Below are 18,901 nucleotides of genomic sequence, written 5' to 3' on the forward strand. Positions count from 1 at the left end.
AAAAAAAGTTATATACTCAATTCAACTTATAAGTAATCCTTTCCAATTCAGATTTCTTACAGAGTGGCAGGATTAATTCATCTTGCCTTGCTGTATCTTTAAACAAAAGAAGCACATTGAGCACAAATGTATTAGGTCTGTTCCACTTACCAGTAATAAAGAAGCTCCATAAGAAGTGAGGCTATTAAACACTCACTTTTCAAGCAAAGAGTTAAAGTGCATATTTGAACAATTTATGGTTTCAAATGTGGCTTGAGTAGGAACAGCAGCTCTCAGTACTGAAAGCTTTCCATTCATATCATCAGCTGTATTCTCTTTGTAACAAGTGCATATGTAGGCAGATGGATTGTGCGTTTTCCAACAGCTGTCCCATCATTTCCAAGACGATTTCCATAAACAGTATGTATGGATGTGGTTGTTTTTTATGTAAAAAAAAACAACAAAAAACCAAAAAACTTTGTCATCTTCCCTCCTTTCTCAAAGGCAGACATGACTTCTGAAACACTCAGAGAAGAGCTGCTCTCTGCTTTTAAATTCAGACAACAAAGCAGCTTTTTTAAAGGACGCACCTTTTAAATCAAAAAGGGAGTGAAGAGGACTTAAATCTCCTCTCCCGAAAGCAAGTTCTCTCCAAGTGAGACAGTAACCTCAATCAGTACAGGGCACGGCCTCATGAACAGAATAGAGGGTAAAATAAAACCAATAGGCTGCTTTCCTCTGCAGACAGAAATTAAGAACCACCACTCTAACATTCTTTGAAGCTTAATCCTAGCAGATTTTAAGAGGTCGCAGGCAGAAGGCAACTTGTCTGAAGCTGTTTTTCTGGAAGAAAGCTCCTCATGTGCATGCAATGAGATTAGAGGCTGAAGAAATCAGTCCCAATGTACTTCTACATTTCCCCAAGAGGAAACATTCTGAACTTTGAGACAATACGTAATTCAGGAAGAAGAATAATAGAATGGGTATTGAAAGAATTTCCTGCCAAAGCACAAATACTATCAATATGTAAATCTTCAAAGTAGATACTAAATGCTTTTGATATTACTCTGCCTATGCAAGTTCTCTCCTCTTGCTCAACCCTTTTCCTTAAATATACAGAAGAGCTTTCCAGATGACGAGGGTGTTAAGAATGCTCTGCCTGGATAGTGTTTCACAAGTGTGTCCTGCTTCCATGAATTTCATTACAAGGTCACTTGGGAAATTCTCTGGGTTAGCAAAAAAGATAGATTTAAATCTAGAAATGCTGCTAAAGCACCCACCAAAGAACTTAGCATTCATTCATCTCTCTCAACTACTGCTCTGTGATGTCAACAGAAACACCCATCCCCATCACTCAGGTATAACCTGACTGCTGTGTTTCTCATTTCTTCTTTGTCATTGATACTGTGAAATTTCAGCAAAGCCTTTGTAAATTTACCCCTTCATTCTGTTTCCTCCAGGGTCGTGGTCCCAAGTCACGTTACAATACTTACAGAAGATCTCGTTACTTTTACAACAGATGTAGTGCCCCATTTCTGATATCTATATCAGTCCCTGATCTCAGTATGTTAAGACAGCGTAGCAATTGGACAGAACAACACAATGGAAAAGGCATTACTACAGAGGTGTGATGACAGAAAGACAGGCATAATAGGAAGGTGCTATAAAGGAAGGGAAGAAGACTGTTTACCTGTATCAGAAGATTCTAGTTCGCAGGGGAAAGCTTCAGCAAGAAGGGATCTTCAACCAGAGATCCTTCCCCAGTATCAGTCAGCCCTTAAACCAGGTCTAAGAAAGGTGCAGCCAGGCTCCACCTCTTCTGGTCACACAGCTGAATTGCCTTCACCTATGCTCCCAAGGCTGACCAGGTCCTTTCCCCAGGTGATCAATCAGGCTGTGACTCAATAGTTCCCACATAAATAGCAATACCTGTAAGTTAAATATGGATTTATGACACTTCTTCCTCTGAGTTAACTACAAGTTTTTCTCAGTTTTGTGAGAAAAGACTCCACAAACGTCTGCCCATTTAATCTGCTCCCTCTGCACTTACAAAAAAAAAAAAAAAAAAAAAAAAAAAAAATAGCCAAAAAACATCCCTTCATCTGTACTTCACTCCCATACACCATCCTACTAATCACAAAAGGGCTGGAAGGAACCTCAAGGATCATCAAGCTCCAATTCCCCCACCACATGCAGGGCCACCAACCTCCCCATTTAATACTAGATAGGCTGCCCAGGGCCCCATCCAACCTGGCCTTGAACACCTCCAGGGATGGGGCATCCACAACCTCTCTGGGCAACCTCACCACTCTCTCCGTAAAGAACTTCCCCCTGATATGCAACCTACATCTTCCCTCCTTCAACGTACAACCATTTCCCCTGCTATTATCTACCCTTTCAAAGAGCTGGCTCCCCTCCTGTTTATACACTCCCTTTGGGTACCAAACTTGTCTTCTTTCAGGATATATATAGGCAATATAACTGACTAAGAAGCTGCCACTTCTGTCTTCTCTATTTGCAATCAGAAAACAGCTCACCACCTCCTACACACAGATAGCCACTCTGTACAGTCATGACATAAGCTGCTCCCTTTATCCCCCTGGTTTTCCACTTCTCCCCATTTGTCCTCCGTCTGCGTTATCTAGTTTCCACTTTTATAGCTGGCCTTGAATTAGACTGTAATTCCTTGTCAAGATGGCAAAGCACACAAGATGTTCAGTACTAATCCTAGCAGGAGCCATCAAGCACTACTGAAATGCAATAGAACCTGAACTTATGGCAAGTCCACAAACTTCCACTAAAAGCGGTACACAAAGCATGGATTAACTAAGTTCCCTCAAAGAGAGTATGTTTTCTTGACCCTCTACATACAGCTTTAAGTAGACATGTCAATAGTATTTTATGAGTCTTGAGGGGACAATAGCTCATTTAAAGAACAAAAATCAGCAAAAAATAGTCTTAGGTTATCTGTATCTTGTATGAAACGTAAGGGATGTGTTAAAGTATACATTATAAACCCCTGTATATAGACACAGACATGTACATAGACATAGACATATGTCTATGTACATAGACATATCTGAAAAAGAAGGACACCGAGAACAATATATAACAAGTTGGCAACAAAGCTCTCTCTACCAAAGGTGTAGACATTTAAAACACATACCAACAAGATGCCTATCTTCTTTCAAAAGCAAACAAATGCTTTCAGTTTCAGCTTGACACAGCTATGTGCTATAGCCTTGCTGCTCTTTTTCTGACACGACAGCAGTCATTGTTAGACCAAAGGCAGGCGAGTACCATCCCAACCTCACAAGCTGTTCTCTCCAGCTAGAATTCTGGCATCAAATTTAACTACTGGAGTCCACCCACACACAAAACTGATTGGCAGGACTGGAGTCTTCAAATCATCTCAGCTGACCTCTAGAAACATCTGAACCAGCCTTCAGTATGGCCTACACTTTTGCAACGGGGAAGAGGGAAGGTGAATAAACGGAAAAGGGAGAAGGGGGTGAACTGCTGGACCACAAATGACTGAGGAACTGTGATACATGACAGACACAAAACCAATCAAATAAAGCTTCCACATTCTCTCCATCATTTTTCAGGGTCGGCCTCTTCCAGGAAAAAATAGTCTTTTTTTTTTTTTTTTTTTTTTTTTTCCCCCCAATGTCACTGTAATTGGTGTATTTCCAGCTTCCAAAAGCCCTGTAAGTGATTGTTTCCTACAAGGCTTCAGATTTCAAGTTCTAAATGAACTATTACAGAGAGGCTGCATGTGTGTACTAATCTTGTAATCTCATATCTTCAGCAAAGCCTAGAAACCAAGCCAAACAACATGTACAGCCAAGCAAGCTACATGGCAACTTGCTTCTGGAAACACAATTGAAAGTTTGTAGTTAAAAATATAGCCTAATTTATTTCTTGTTTTACTTTGTATTCAGTTTTTTGGGGTTTTTTTGTGTGTTTTTTTGTGTTTTTTTTTTTTTTTTTTAAAAAAAAAAAAAGCTTTTTCACAGCTCCTATGAGAAACTGGATGGTTTCTAGACACAGGCACCACATATCATATGTAGAAAGGTTTGGCCTAAACTCATATGTCTGTGATAAACCAAATAGAATAGAAGTTTTAAACAGACAACTATGCTTTAGGTGTCAAACATTTCTTGACGTCTGTGGCAGTTGGCAGCTGCAAACATCCGACTGAAAGCCCCATCTGCTGCTTCACAGCTTCCAGTCGAGGATGTTTACAGTCGCTCACTGTCAACAGCAATACACATTCCTCAGCTGTTTACTTTACACTATGAACATGCAGAGGCCTCCAAGCAGGTTAGTTTAGATTGCCACAACTTCTGTTGCTGTGTTGTTACATGCAGAGGTGCATGGGGTAGTTTTATGAGTATTTACTAACAAAATAAAGGAAGCCTGACTTCCAGAGAAATATGTTCAAGCAGACAGGCGTACTTACTGCTCAAGCATTACATTTAGAGAATTATGTTGGCTATTTTACATCTGCTAAGAATTAAAAAAAAAACGTATCAAATAAAGTAACTTGTTTCCATTGTTGCATTTGTTTTGCTCTCTGAGACATTAGAGCAACCCTATCACACTTCTTGCAGAAACTGCATGACTGCACTACTGAGTAAGTTAACTGATCAGTGAAACGACTAAAGACAGCAGACGGTGCTAGGATAGCACCAAACCCACTTCAGGAACATTTCACTACAGTGTTTGAGATGGCTTTCTTCCCTGAGGAAAAGTGGATGCGAGGGAATTCTGAGATATTAGATGTTAATTCATGCAACATTTGCTTCCAAATAAAATCATAGAAGAAAAAAAAAAAAATAAGTAACCCAGAGAGGATAGCGAGGAGGAGGGAGGAAGCTCTGTAAAGGCTTCAATAAAGTTCAAACAGGTTTGAGGAATTCTACAAATCATCTGAGGTAAGCAGTTGCTGCCACAATTCACATAGTTCACAGAATGGCATCTCTTACCAAATGAAGAAGCCAAAAGAATTTGGCACAATAACACTTCAGTTGTACAGTTCTGCTGTTTGTTTTTCATCCTGTCTTCAGTTTCCTTATTAAGTTAATGATGGGTAAAATTAAAGATTAATCACTCAACTATTTTTCTGAAGTCATATGAAACCACAGCACGCAAACAGGGTGATTATATCACTCTAATTAGAAGGCGATTTTCTTTGAAACTTTCTTGCCCCCAAATGAAATTACTGCGCTGTAAACCTAGCAGGTTATGAAAAGACCACAGTTGTTTGCGACACAGAAGCCTGTGGTGTATTTACTCAAACTGATAAGTGTGAAGGATATCTATAAATCCCTTTCAAAACTCAGGGTTGTATTTTCTACTCCTAGGCTAAGAAAATTAATCTTTTAGGCAGCAGGTGAAAACAAGCAGAATTATGTTGGGGCCTTCCCCTTTATTCAATACCAATGTGGAGCTATTAAAGCTTCCTAGGGAACCACATTTTCTCAATGGATCAAGTCACTAAGGAAACAAAGCAAACTTTATCAGTACTGCACAACTCTACATTCCAGGAATTCTTAGCACTTGGCATCCATATACCACTCCAGAGGCATGAGATCAACTCTCTCTCTGTCTTGCAGAGCTACCAAGGAAAGCTATGAAATTCTCAGTGAGGTGCTCAGCTCCACAAAGTTACCCACGTGAGGAGGTACTGATGGCCTGTGGGAGATCTCCCAAAGGGCACACAGGAAAGAAAGTGTATTTCCTATAATGACATTTCTGAATAAAGAACAAAAAAATAGCTCCTACTCTGGCAAGTTCCATCTTGTTTGTCACAAGCCAGTTAAGAAATATATGAAGTCACCTTGCAAGACAATCTACATGGACTGTAAAAGCAAACAAAAAAAGTTCCTGGATTCAAATCAGCAATTGCAGAATGAAAATATTTGAGTTTAATTACAGCTGGTCATAAAACAGAGATTAGCCTCTCATTTGTAAATGTACTGATCTAGTATCTACAACTTAAAAGGGGAAGGGAGTAGAGATACTACCTAATCCTACTACTTTGAATGAATTAAATGAAGGACATTATGTCAGCAACAATGTGCAATGTCACTCCATGTATGAATTCCTTTCAGCTTTTAAAAGACATCAAACAGATTATATCTGTATGAAAGTCAAGGCAAGGTCAATCTGAAACCGAGAGGCATTTTATCACACAGCATGGACTGGTAGGCAAGAGAATGCTATCAGCTATCTCTATGGCACTATTTAATTTGTACTTTTCTTGCATTTGAAGGAAGTCATGTATCCTTAACAAGTGTTTAAATTGAAAGTGTCCGAGACTCAAACACCAATTAGTAGGATTCAATAACCACTGATTTTGATAAAGCTTTCAACAAACAGAGGATTTAAAATATATATTAAAAAAAAAAAAAAAGGGAAAGGAAAGGAACACGGTAATAGGTAGAGACACTTTTCAACATCTTTCCACTTTACATCACAGAAGCAGAAAGGTGCACACCAGTGGAACCCTAGGCATTCTTCAGCAAAAACAAAAAAAATCCAGCTGTTTTTCCATAACTCTCCTGAAGCTTCCAAGCAAGATGAAATGAATCATTGATGAAAAATGAGAAAAGAAAGCCCAAACAACAACAACAAAAAGAACTCCAACTGAAACAAGAATTTGGAAGTGCTGTTTGTGTTCAAATTTAAAAATAGTGCCTTTTATCCATCACTTCCCATGCAGATGAGGTGATCCGCAAATTCAGACAGGTAAATTAGTTTTTAATCCTATTTGAATAAACACTGAAATACCAACAGACAAAAATGCAAATTTAAAGAAAGCCAGATAAAACTTCAAAATAATTTCACTCACAATTGTTTTCTTAGTTTGCTTCATAATAAACATTTTCCAAATCTGTCTGTCAAAAACCTTAAGATATTCATTAAATACTGAAAAAAAAATCATTCCTTCTCTTCCTGTCTCTGACAGGACAGGACCAACACACATTACTTATATGAACTCAAGTTCACAGCTGTTAGATACAGCATGAGTATCTCCAACTGTTGCTGATGAATCTGCTTCTTCCAACTGCATTTGAACTCACTGTGAAATGCCAAAAGAAGCTCCCCCTGCACTCAGCAATGCGAAAGCAGCAGTTGCAGACAAGCAGCCAAAACGAGACGCAGGACACTGAAACATTTGGAAAAGAGATGTCAAAACTAGAATTTGGTAGAAGTATCAGCAACATGTAGTGCATCTTCTTGGACCTCATCAACATCAGCTTTTAATCCAGCACATCTAGGTGAAGGATCATGACTGTGCATTACACATCTTGGAACAACAAGTACCTCAGCAGCAACAAGTCTGGAGAGAGAACAAGAACTTACTTCCTGGACACCAGCTGATCCTGCTTCTGTTCTCTTCAATGTAGGATACACACATCCTGTGAGAATTGCATTCTTCAGGAACTGAAGATTGCTCCTCAAGTTTCCAAGAACCTGCAGCACACATATAAACAGAAGTTATTGTAATTCCAGAAATTCAGATCACAGAATTCTCATTATTAAGACTGTTTGCAAGAAGTTAGATAGCTTTTAACAACAATTATTTAAATAGTGTCCTTTTGGTACACTCATTTAAAACCTAAAATGTGCTCAATGTGACATATTACCTTTGATTATAGCTCTCTCTCCATTACAGGAGATAAACATAACTGCCTAGGTAGTATAAGAACGCAGAAACTATACTGAAGAAGTTAACTTTCTTACCTCAGAGTGGCATAATAAACTTTCCTGTTTATTATTTAAAGAAATAAACAGATTGTATAACCCAAACCACAATAAATCTGTGACTGAGTATCACCTTAGAAAAGCTAAAAACCCCAGATTCCTTTCAGTTAAGTCTCCGACGCAGAGAAGGAATTAATTCACACATTTGTTTCTGGAGGAAAAGGAACATACAGAACCCCTCTGCAGATTGTTGGATGAACACACAGGACAGAATCAGATTATTAGGAGAATAACAACAAAAGAGAGAAAGAGATTCAGAGAAGAGCATGAAAATAATACAATAACGGGAACTAAAATAACCCAGCCTGCAGAAGGAAAAAGATATGCATTTGACAGTTCTGAAACCTTAGTTAGTAGTGTGTAATAAAATTGAAAGAGATACGATAAGTAGAGCTCATTAACTGAAATACATACATAATCAAAATACAGCATTTATCAATTTGCACTCCTTACGCCTTCTGAAGGCGCTGAAAGCAGTTGTTTTATGTGGCCACCTCAAAGAACCGTGCTTTTGATAAAGGTATTTTTTCTGTCAATCAGCTCCAGCAAGGAGTAAAGATTAAGTTAAAATATCAGCAATATTTATACTCAGCTACGAAATCAGAAACAGTATACAGTGGTTGAATTCAGGGTTTTGAGAGCATTTCTGCATAACCCAAAAGCATTATGTCCTGAGGTACCAATGGATGGAAGGGAAGGTGAAACACACTCACTAATCCCTTAACACCACCTGGCAGAAGTGAATTACAGGTGGCTCAGAGCATTAAACATGATCACACATCAACAGAGACACGTGCAAGTCATGGTGCCACCACAGAGCAGGGAACCAGCTGAGGTTATACTGTTTGCTCCTCTGTACCAGTGTCCACAGTAGCACACTCTAGGCTAATCTTTTCTATTTCAGAGGAAAGCAATGTAGATAAACAGAAGGGTTATTTATTTGAATAAAGAGCATACAATAGACAAGAAAACAGTCCTCACTGGCAATAACATCTTCCCATGAGTATCTGGGTGGAGCATTTCCCAATAGTCCCAAACACAACATTTCCCAAATCCAGCAAGAACCATTTACTGAGATTTAACAAGTTAGCTGTAACACAACACAGTGCGCCTCTCTATCTATATACTTAAAAAGAAAGCAAGATGACCACACAGAGGATATTGTGCTGAAGACAACGCTCTCCTGCTGAAACAACAAGCCTCCTGCACAGGGGACACTCTGCAGAAAGAAGGGGGCCACATGAGAGAAATTCATCTTTGGTGTTCCCCATGAGGTTAAACAAGGGCAAGTGTAGAGTCTTACACCTGGGGAAGAATAACCACATGTATCAGCTCAGGTTATGGGATGGCCTGCTGAAAAAGACCTCTGTGGAGAAGGACTTGGGGGTCTTGGTGGACAAGAAGTTGGCCATGAGCCGGCAGTGTGCCTTGGTGTCCAAGAAGGCCAGTGGGATCTTGGGGTGAATTAAAAAGAGCGTAGACAGCAGATCAAGGGAGGTGATCCTCCCCCTCTACTGTACCCTGGTAAGGCCACATTTAAACTACTGTGCCCAGTTCTGGGCTCCCCAGTTAAAAAAAAAAAAAAAAAAAAAAAAAAAAAAAAAAAAAAAAAAAAAAAAAAAAAGAAAAAAAGGATCTCCCATATGAGCAAAGGCTGAGTAACCTAGGCCTGTTCAGTCTGGGTTAGAGAAGACAGGGGAAACCTGATAAATGTCCATAAATATCTACAGGGAGGTGGAAGGCAAACAGACGAGGCCAGGCTCTCCTTAGTGGTGTGTAGCAATAGGACAAGGAATAATGGCCTAAAACTTGAACACAGTAAGTTCTGTACTAATATTGGAATAACTTCTTTACAGTAAGGTGACTGAGCCCTGGAACAGGTTGCCCAGAGAGGCTGTGGAGTCTCCTTCTATCTGTGGAGATATTCAAGATGCATCTGGACACCTACCTGTGTGACCTACTGCAGGGTACCTGCTTTGGCAGGAGGGTTGGACTCAATGATCTCTTGAGGTCCCTTCCAACCCCTGCAATTCTGTGATTGAGCCAACCACAACCATTTTCAAACAAAACTCACACTAGCAAACCACAGGAACATCTAGGACGCTTCCATCCTATGATTTGGAAACAGACTCCCAGTCCACGTCTCTCACATAGTTTTGAAGAAATGCAGAAACGTAGCTGTTATTGTTGTGGTGGCCGAGTGACCCATATCTCACACGCAGCGTGCTTACCCTCATATTTTTGGTTCCTGGGGCAGGAATTGGCTCTGCTTGCCCTTAGCCAGGGTCAAAGCACTAATTTGGAGAGGATGGAAGAGGAGAGAAGCTTCCCTTGCAGAAACAGGGAAGGGCACTTCTCTGTTCCTATCATCACCGCTCTCCTACAGAGCTCATCTGCAATTAGGACATAAGGACTCCCAAAACAATTAGCATAGTCTTAACGTTTACCATTCACCTCCAGTACACTGACATGAATACAATCTCTGATCACAGAGCCATTTTTACTCCATGTACTACAGAGAGAACTGCAAAGCTCCACACTCTGCAGAAGAGTCTGCCACACTTCAGCTTACACTTACAGTTGTGCAGTGTTTGCCCTGAAGGTACCTGAACATTGCTAGAAATTTATACTGGATGCAAGATGACTTCTGGATACTATGTCAAGCAGTGCTTCCACTAAAAATATGCGGAAAGCAACCCTGTTAACAACACCATATGCTATAGTGCTCGAGAAAAAGCTTGCTTACTCACAGTGTTATGCAGGTAAAATGTATTTAAAAAACCAACATGTAAGGAACAAAACTGCAGTTTATATGCAGCACATGCATTAACCTTTGCACACAATAGACCAGGTGCAATACAGCTACTGAAATCCAGCCCTTTGCTTATTTTCAGCAGCCTCCCTTCTCCCTGGCTATGACCAGGCTTACAGCACGAGGCCAAACATCACCTTCCAGGTAGCAAAATGCTCGCTGTTCCCACGGTCGTTAAGTACTCCACTTTATTGGTGGAAAGCTGACATCACACTGACAGGGTCATGAACCTGAAACTGTTAATGTTATACTTTTAGATTCCTCTTAACCTCAGTGTGAAAAGTTCTTTCCTCCCAGCTCTCCAGAAGCCAAGTAGACTTATGCACGCTGACAAAATGGTCCACCAAGCTAAAAAGACACAGTTCAGCACTAGGAAGAGATGAGAGTGCATTAACTGACCACTTAAGGCAGTGAATGGGTTTTACCAACACAACACAAATGTCCCTGCTAAGCCCTAGTGAGCAACCTGCAGAGGAATACGCTGCACAGAAACCAGCACTGCCATGACCAAGAGCACACACACTAAAAGTTATATGGGGGGGAGAAGCAGAGCCAACCCCAGTTTGCAGTCAGAACAGAGTTGTGGGACAGGGAGAAAGAGATGAATGTGCTGAGAAAAGTTCCCTGTCAGTTTCAGTCCAAGGGAGAATTCCCCTCAAGGGGGGAAAAAAAACAACAAAAACCAGTTGTGATCATCACTGATTGCTATTCTAAGTGTTATCCCTGCACAGCCTCCTACAGATGCAAACAAGGGGTTTAAACACATCTTGCTTTTGATCATTAGAAATAATTGCCCAGAAGTTATAGAAAAGGGGACAGGAGGCCAGCTACAAAAAGGTCTTTAACCAAAATTTTTCTGATGTTTATTAGCACAGAAAGTCCCTGGTGAATAAATACAGCTTTGTAGTCAGCTAAAAATTAGAGCTATTAGAATGTATCTTGACAGCTCCAAGAAAAGGACTGCTGTGTAGATGCAGAGAAAGTTTATAATCAACTCCCCACAAAAGCTTTAATTTAGCATGTGTGTCACTGGACAGAAACACTGAGGCAAGAACAGACTTTTTTTTCCCCTCAAATGTATTAATAACTAATCCCTTTAGGATTATGTCAGGCACGTCATATTAGGATGACTTGGGCTCATCTTCACCAGCAGGTATGTTAAAATGCAACTACACTCATCTACAACAGCACTCCACTCATGCAGTGTTACAGGGGAAAGGCATCTGTTGGGCTAACACTGATCGAGGCCACACAACTGCTCTGCTTTACTCAACATGAAGTGATATAGGCAAAAACGGCCTTAGAGAACGATGCAAAACCTTACTTTTCACACACCTGAAATTAAAAGAGAACACTTTTCTTTGCTCACAGCCTTCACAAAATGTAAGTGACAGGGCAGTTTCTGTTGTTACAAAAGGTACATTTCTGCACTACAAGTGCTTGGTGTAAAGGGTCACATGCAAACCACTGCACAAATGAGCAGGACCTGAGAATGAGCTTTCCTGGTTTCTGTTAATTTATGGCCCAATGTTACATTCCTCTCATGCAATGCCATAATCCTCAGTGAATGACTTCACATTATCCTTCTCAGAGTAATCTAGGAATGCAGATAAAAAGAACATCAACCTTGCCTTCATAAGACTCTCTCTTAACCCTCAGGGGTTTAGGTGCCTGATAGAGTTTTAGATAGGAATAAAACTCCAAGCATGCCTGCTTGGCTGCCGTGTAACCCTGTAGTGCCTACAGCTCTCAGAGCACACAGCCTGCTTCCCAGGGCATGCGCACCGACAGAACTGCATTAACCACCAATGTGTGTCCAAAGCTCTGTTCGGTTCTCAGCATCCTTACTTCACTCCCATCTGCTGAAATTAAAATGTGTTATGAGGCATGATTTCCAGATCTAACCTTAATCCTGACAATACAACCATGAGTTTGGGAAGGGGCTGGCTATACCAGAAGCCTTTAGCACAGCACAAGCACCAGGACAGGAAGCATCCAGATTCACATCTCCTCAGCTCCACCTCAGGCCTCACTCCACAGCTGAAGATATCTCTGCTGTGAGGACCCCACACTTGGCCATGCAATGTCAGTAGGTGAGGTTCAGCCCGGGATTCCTGCCCCCAGAGGGCACCACGTCTGAAATTCTGCCCCAAACTGCAGAAGGATCCTTAGGTACAAGCTTCTGGCCTGGCCTTGGGATGGGGGAAGCATTGAAAAGTGACTACTCAGGAACCTAACTGCAGGACAGAGTATGCAGCTGCAAATGGGAACAGCTGTATACTCTCATCCAGCTAGAGCAAAGGGCTGAGCTTCTAGAGAGGCTAACCTGCAGGTCAGACCTCCCAGATCTCCTGCCAGCCACTCCAGGCCCTCCGCCCATGGCTGTCCCTGGTCGCTGCCTTTCAGCTTCTCCCACAGAAGGTGCAGGTGCCTGCCATGAGCTTGCAGGCACTGGGGCAGCTGCCAGCCAGGCAACCACGTGTACGAGTTCTCACACTGCCCAGGGTTCCTCACTGCCTTCTCCCGTCAGCCGCAACAGAGGAATGTGTTTGAAGTATTCACCTGCACTCTGCTTTCTAAAGATTCAGTATAACTAATCACATGCAACACTTGTGTCTATTGTACTTAAGCAAACAGCACTCTACCACTAGAGCAGCTCTCTCAGTACTCACAGCATAGGTTGCTGTTAAGAGCAGCACCTGAAACAGGTCCCACACCTCCCCAACACACGCAGCACCAGGAGAGCTGCTGAGCAGTGCAGGCATCACCTCTACTCCAGAGCTGCGCAGGGAGTCCCAGGTACAGCAGTATGAGGAACGGTTGAGGGAACTGCAGCAGGAGCCCCTTCAGAGCTGTTGGCTTTATAATGATAAGATCACAGAATGGCTCAGGTTGGAAGTGACCTTAAAGCCCATCTAGTTCCAACCCCTGCTGTGGACAGGGCTGCTCTCCAACAGACCAGGCTACCCAGGGCCCCATCCGCCCCAGCTTTGAGCAGCTCCAAGGATGGGGCAATAGCTTTTAATCAGTTTTAAGTGTAACAGCGAAGAGCTAGCAATCTGTTAGGAAGCACAGATATTACATTACATTAAGATCTAATGTTTCCCCCACCTTCCATGAAAAACAGACTTATAAATACAACATACAGCACAAGAGGTCTCCAGCCATGCAAAGCACCACCAGTGGCACCAGCCTCGCTGGGAAACATACCCTTCAGAAAGCAAACCAACATCTACTCAGACCTCTCAGCCATAACACTTCAATTTTCAGTATGCACAAACGCAGCTCAGAACAAAGTTAGGGCCGCCAGCCGTGACACATGCAGCACGCAGCTCACACCGTTCACTTCTGGAGTTTTTTATTTTGCTTTTGGGACCTCTTCTGACTCAGACTTCTGCATCCGAATAGCAGGAGAGAAGAAAGGCTTTGGAGAAACACACGTACACAAAAGAAAAAAGAAGAGGGAACCACTGTGTTTTGATTTGCAGCAGACACAGAAGTAACCTTCAAGGTTACCTTGCCCTGTTTGAGGCCTCAGGAAGGAGAAAAACACAGCTTCAGTAATGGAATTTCTCTCTAACCCCAGGTCCCACCCTGCACAAGAACTAACGACAGGAAAGCTTTTGATTCGGAGCTCCACAAGTAGCACTCAGCCAGAGGCACAGCAAAACTCGCTCATTTTCAGGAGAAGAAAAGAACTTCTTGCTCAATAAGTAGCAATTATGCCACAGAATTTACATGCCGAGCACGGCCGAGCGCGAGAACACCAGATCAGTCAACCATAGCGCCGGCGCTTCGAGTATGATTAACAGAACGAACTTCCAAAGGTCAATTAAATGTCAACACGTTTTAAAGAGATATTCTTCTTCGGTGCGGTCAGCGGTGCCCACCAGAACCGGCGCCGCTTCACTCCCGACACGGGCAGAGATGACAACGACCCGCCCCGACGCGGCTGCCCGCACGGCTCAGCCGCCCTCGCGTTCCGCTCGGCCAAGCGCGGAGGCGCCGCTCGGCCCTGCCCGGCACAGCACGAAGTGCGGGCCGGCAGCGGGAGCGCCCTGACTGAGCGCTTTCCTACAGAAGAACGCGGAGGGGCTTTGATCCGCGCGGCGCTGCCCGGATGTACATCCCGGCGGGGGAGGCGGGATTTCCAACCTCCGGCAGAATTAATTCCGAGCGCGTTAATCACGGTTCGGCAGCAAGAACTCCGCGCTACGAGCCGGCCCCGAGGCGCGCAGCGGTACCGGCGCATCCTCGCTCAGGCCCGGCCGATCGGTGCTCTCAGAAACGATAATAAAGAAAAGTTTGCGTTCCAGCACGAGCCCAGGGCTCCCAGCCCTGCCGAGCGGCGGGGCGGCACCGCGTCTCCAAGGCTGCAGCCGGCATGACAGCCGCGCTCGCCGTGCGAAATTTCAAGTTTCGGGACGAAGAAACAATAATAATAATATCAAAAAAATAAAAGTTGTGCCGCCCCTCGGCACCCCTCCGCCCCCACCCGCAGCCCCCCACTCGCCACCCGCCCTTCCCGCTGCTCACCTGAGCCGAGCCCAACTTTGGCACTCCGGGCAAAACTTGCGGCACGCAGCTCCCCGCTCCCAGCCGCCCCACCCAGCCCCGCCCCGCCCCGCCTCGCCGGCCTCCCCCGGGCCCCGCCACGGAGGCGGGGAAGGGGTGGAGGAGGCGAGGCTCAGCGCGTTGTCTTCCCTTGGCGCGTGCTTCCCGGCGGGGCCGGCCCAGCTCCTCCTTCACCCGCCATGTTCTTTGTTCCCCCCGCCGCCGAACCCCCGCCGCGCCCGGGCCGCCCCGGCCGCAGGTGCCCGCCCTCGCCCGGAGACCGAGCGCCGCCTCCCCGCGCCCGAGGGGATTCCGTCCCTCTCCGCCAATCGGCTCGGGGGGAAGGGGCAACCCGGCCAATGGAGCGCCGAGAAACGGCGAGTAGTCCCGCGGGGACAGCCAATGGTGCGGGCGGGAACGCCTTCCCTTCGGCCCGCGGTTCCCGGGGGCAGCGGTGCAGCCCTCGGTTGGTGTGGGCTCATGGATAGCGCAAGGGAGTTCAGTTCCTGCATGGCGTACTGGCCCCCGTAAGCGTCCTGTGCCTCCCTCGCCGGGCTGTCGCACTCTGTGCTGCTTCCCATAAGTTGGTTCCCATGAGACAGGATGGGAAACAGGTGACCAGAACGGGAATCAGGAGAAAAACAGGGTGACAGCTGTGCTGGGAGAGAGAAGTTGGTAGGGACTGAAGCAGCCTGACAAACTGAGAAGGTTTGTGTGTAATCGTTGTCTCTGCCGCTGATAAAAGCTGCCTTTGATGGGTCTTTACCACAGCTTTGGAGTGTGAAGGATACTAAGATTCTGCTCACGGAATCATAGAATGGCTGGGTTGGAAGGGACCTCAAGGATCATGAATCTCCTACACCCATGCCACAGGCAGGGCTGCCAACCTCCACATTTAATGGAGCTTCTTTCTGTGAGGGAACTTCACTGTGTGACATTGTCCTTCAGCCAGTTTCTTGTTGCATTTTATCCTGGTTCCCACTAACTTCCAGATGTTTAATTACACCTTCCTTATAAATTTGCTCTAAATCCTCAGTGACTGGCAGTGGCAGAGCAAAAATTCTGTTTCTACTTAGTTGCGTACTCCCCAAATTCCTCCTGCAACAGTCAGGTCCAGCTTCCTGACGCCTGGAAGGTCCACCCATCACAGCAGACCCACAGGTGACATGCAGCAGCAGTATGAGCTGCCACAGTGCTGGAAGTTCCTGCTCACAAACTGTTCCCACTGTAAGAGCAACATTTTGTATCCCTCTTGCGCAGGGAGGAGGTTTCTGTAGACTCAGAGCAGCCATGGCAGTGCTGCTTGGCCGCAGACGGTGGCACCCAGCTGGGTCCCTCAGGAGCTGGGTGAGCAATGTTTCACACTCTGCACAGCTTGGTAAATGTACGAGGTTCTGTTACATATGTAATTTGTGCAGGGTTATACTTACTGAATGTTTTCGGTTTCACTTTATTATTGTAATATCTATGAGGGAAAGCCATTACTGTCTGTGAATGAAATGCCCTCTGAGTTAGAAAAAAAAAAAAAAGTGTCTACTTTGTTATGCCATGTTTCTCACAAATGCAGTAAGTAAATGGTGTCCTTGTAGTGATTAATAGAGGAGCCATTCAGACCTTTGTGGGGGCTGGGCTTTTTTTTAATTATGAAGATAATCTCCTCATCCAACCCATTGCTCAGAGACATAACAACTGTGTTTTACTCACTTTCATTGCTGTACTGAGATGAAAAACTGTTGATGTATTCTCCCCAGAGGTCATCAGAAATACAAACAATGTTCTGGACCTAATGCATACATACAGACTGGTGGATGAAGTCTGGGGTTTGTTGTACTGTAAGGGAAGCTGAACAGAAGGGAAGGAGGAGATTAAACAAGACATTTGGAAATCAGAGTAACTGACCCTACGTGGCATCTGATTTGTGGCATAGCTGTTGTGTGGGAGACTGGGAAAAAGAAAAAGCAGTCTTCTATTGTGTTTTGTTTGTTTGTTTTTGTTTTTTAAATGACGGAAATACACACTGGAATGTTAAGGGCAAAACCAGTGATATCTTATTGCCTTTTTTGATCCAAGTTCATGAAATGTGGCTCAAATCGCTTTTCAGCGAGTACTCATGACCTTAAGGTTTATTTCCATCCAAAAGCCAAGTTAAGGGTAGTGTTGGGAACACACTCCAGGTGTGGAGCCCTCAGTACAAGACAGACATTGAGATTTTGGAAAGGGTCCAGAGGAGGGCGACTAAGATGATCAGGGGGCTGGAGCACCTCCCCTATGAGGACAGGCTGAGGGAGTTGGGCTTGTTCAGCCTGGAGAAGAGAAGGCTGTGGGGTGACCTCATTGCAGCCTATCAATACCTGAAGGGAACCTACACCCAGGAGGGGAGTAAACTCTTCAAAAGGGCTGACAACAGCAGGACTAGGGGAAATGGTTTTAAGTTGAAGGAGGGAAGATTTAGGTTGGATGTTAGGGGGAAGTTCTTTACTAGGAGAGTGGTTAGGCCCTGGAACGGGCTGCCCAGGGAGGTTGTGGATGCCCCGTCCTTGGACGTGTTTAAGGCCAGGTTGGATGGGGTCCTGGGCAACCTGATCTGAATGTGTATGTTTGGTGGCCCTGCTAGGCAGGGGGGTTGGAACTACATGATCCTTGGGGTCCCTTCCAACCCGGGTGATTCTGTGATTCTGTGATTCTGTGGAAACGAGCACAAAAGGCTAAGCAAATGCAGTTCCAGATTAGGTATATTGAGATTTTATATTTTATATTTATATTCCAGTTTTTTTCACATTTGAGGAAAGAAATTTAAGAAAATAGTTGTTCTTTTTCTAAGAATAAACCTTAATAAGAATGATGCCAATAGGTTATATCAGCAATTGTATGGAGTTAAACCATAATACTCATTATTACAGAGAAAGAAGGAAGTAAGTGGGGATATTACGGGCATCCCCATTGGGCATCAACTTGAATCTTGATGGATACATCAAGATGTTGTTCCACCATCCTTTCCTCCAAATAAAAATTCAATTGTAAAATGATAATTTTCTGTTTCCCCTCCCGATTCAAATTTTACTGTTTACGTAGAGAGTAACTAGATCTTCTGAGACATCTTTTCACTCCTTTTCCTTCCCCATTTTTTTCCCCAAGAAAAAAATCCAGGCTTGCAAGGCTGATGGACAGCTTTATAATTAAGATAGAGAGGGGCCATTGCAGCAACCATTCAGTGCTCAGTTTTGGTGACCTGGATACATGTTTGGTGACTTAAGTGTCTGAAAGTTGGCGTGAGTTGAGTTTATTAAGACCAAGAAGAAAAAAAAGTGTTCTGACTTAGGTGGTGTGTTATATACTAAGGGATCGCCATCAATACCTGAGAAATGCTGTGGTTGAAAAAGTTGGGGGAAAAAAAAGTTTAAAAAAAAAAAAAAAAAAAGCTTATAGTGAATTCTTAAAAGATATAGAAGCTCTGTAAGTTCTGTGGTCGTGTTATAAACTCTTTGCAATCTTTTTTTGAAAGAACAAAAACCTAAGTGCACAGTGAGCAAACGCACATACAGCTGTAGGCCTGGGAGCCTCAGCGCCTCTGCTCTCTGCACAGTAAGTATTGCAGCTTTGCTTTTGTCCCAGCTTGGCAGCTCTGGAACAGGGCAAAGATTTTCCAGCAGTTGTTTTGAATTGTGTTCCGCTATTGTCTGATAGCATCGTGTGCTGAAACCTTAGCCATGAAGTCAAAGGGAAGCCAGGCATGAGGAAAGCTTTGAGTACTGAAGGCCAACAATAAGGGCAGCATGACTT

At 43.8% G+C, this 18,901-nt stretch overlaps 1 long non-coding RNA gene across 9 annotated transcripts in view; it reads right to left on the reverse strand.

The window, feature by feature from the left end:
• LOC125690157 (uncharacterized) overlaps nucleotides 1-15,173 on the reverse strand; it is a 65,341-nt gene extending 50,168 nt beyond the window's left edge. For all 9 annotated transcript variants that reach the window (XR_007375540.1, XR_007375538.1, XR_007375535.1 and 6 more), the window contains exons 1-2: nucleotides 15,104-15,173; nucleotides 7,354-7,464 (exon numbers count right to left, since the gene is read on the reverse strand). This is a non-coding gene — a long non-coding RNA (uncharacterized LOC125690157). The remainder of the gene's footprint in view (nucleotides 1-7,353; nucleotides 7,465-15,103) is intronic.
• Between the last annotated feature and the right edge of the window lie 3,728 nt (nucleotides 15,174-18,901).

This window comes from Lagopus muta, chromosome 2 (assembly GCF_023343835.1).
Source record: "Lagopus muta isolate bLagMut1 chromosome 2, bLagMut1 primary, whole genome shotgun sequence".
Lineage (NCBI taxonomy): Eukaryota > Metazoa > Chordata > Aves > Galliformes > Phasianidae > Lagopus > Lagopus muta.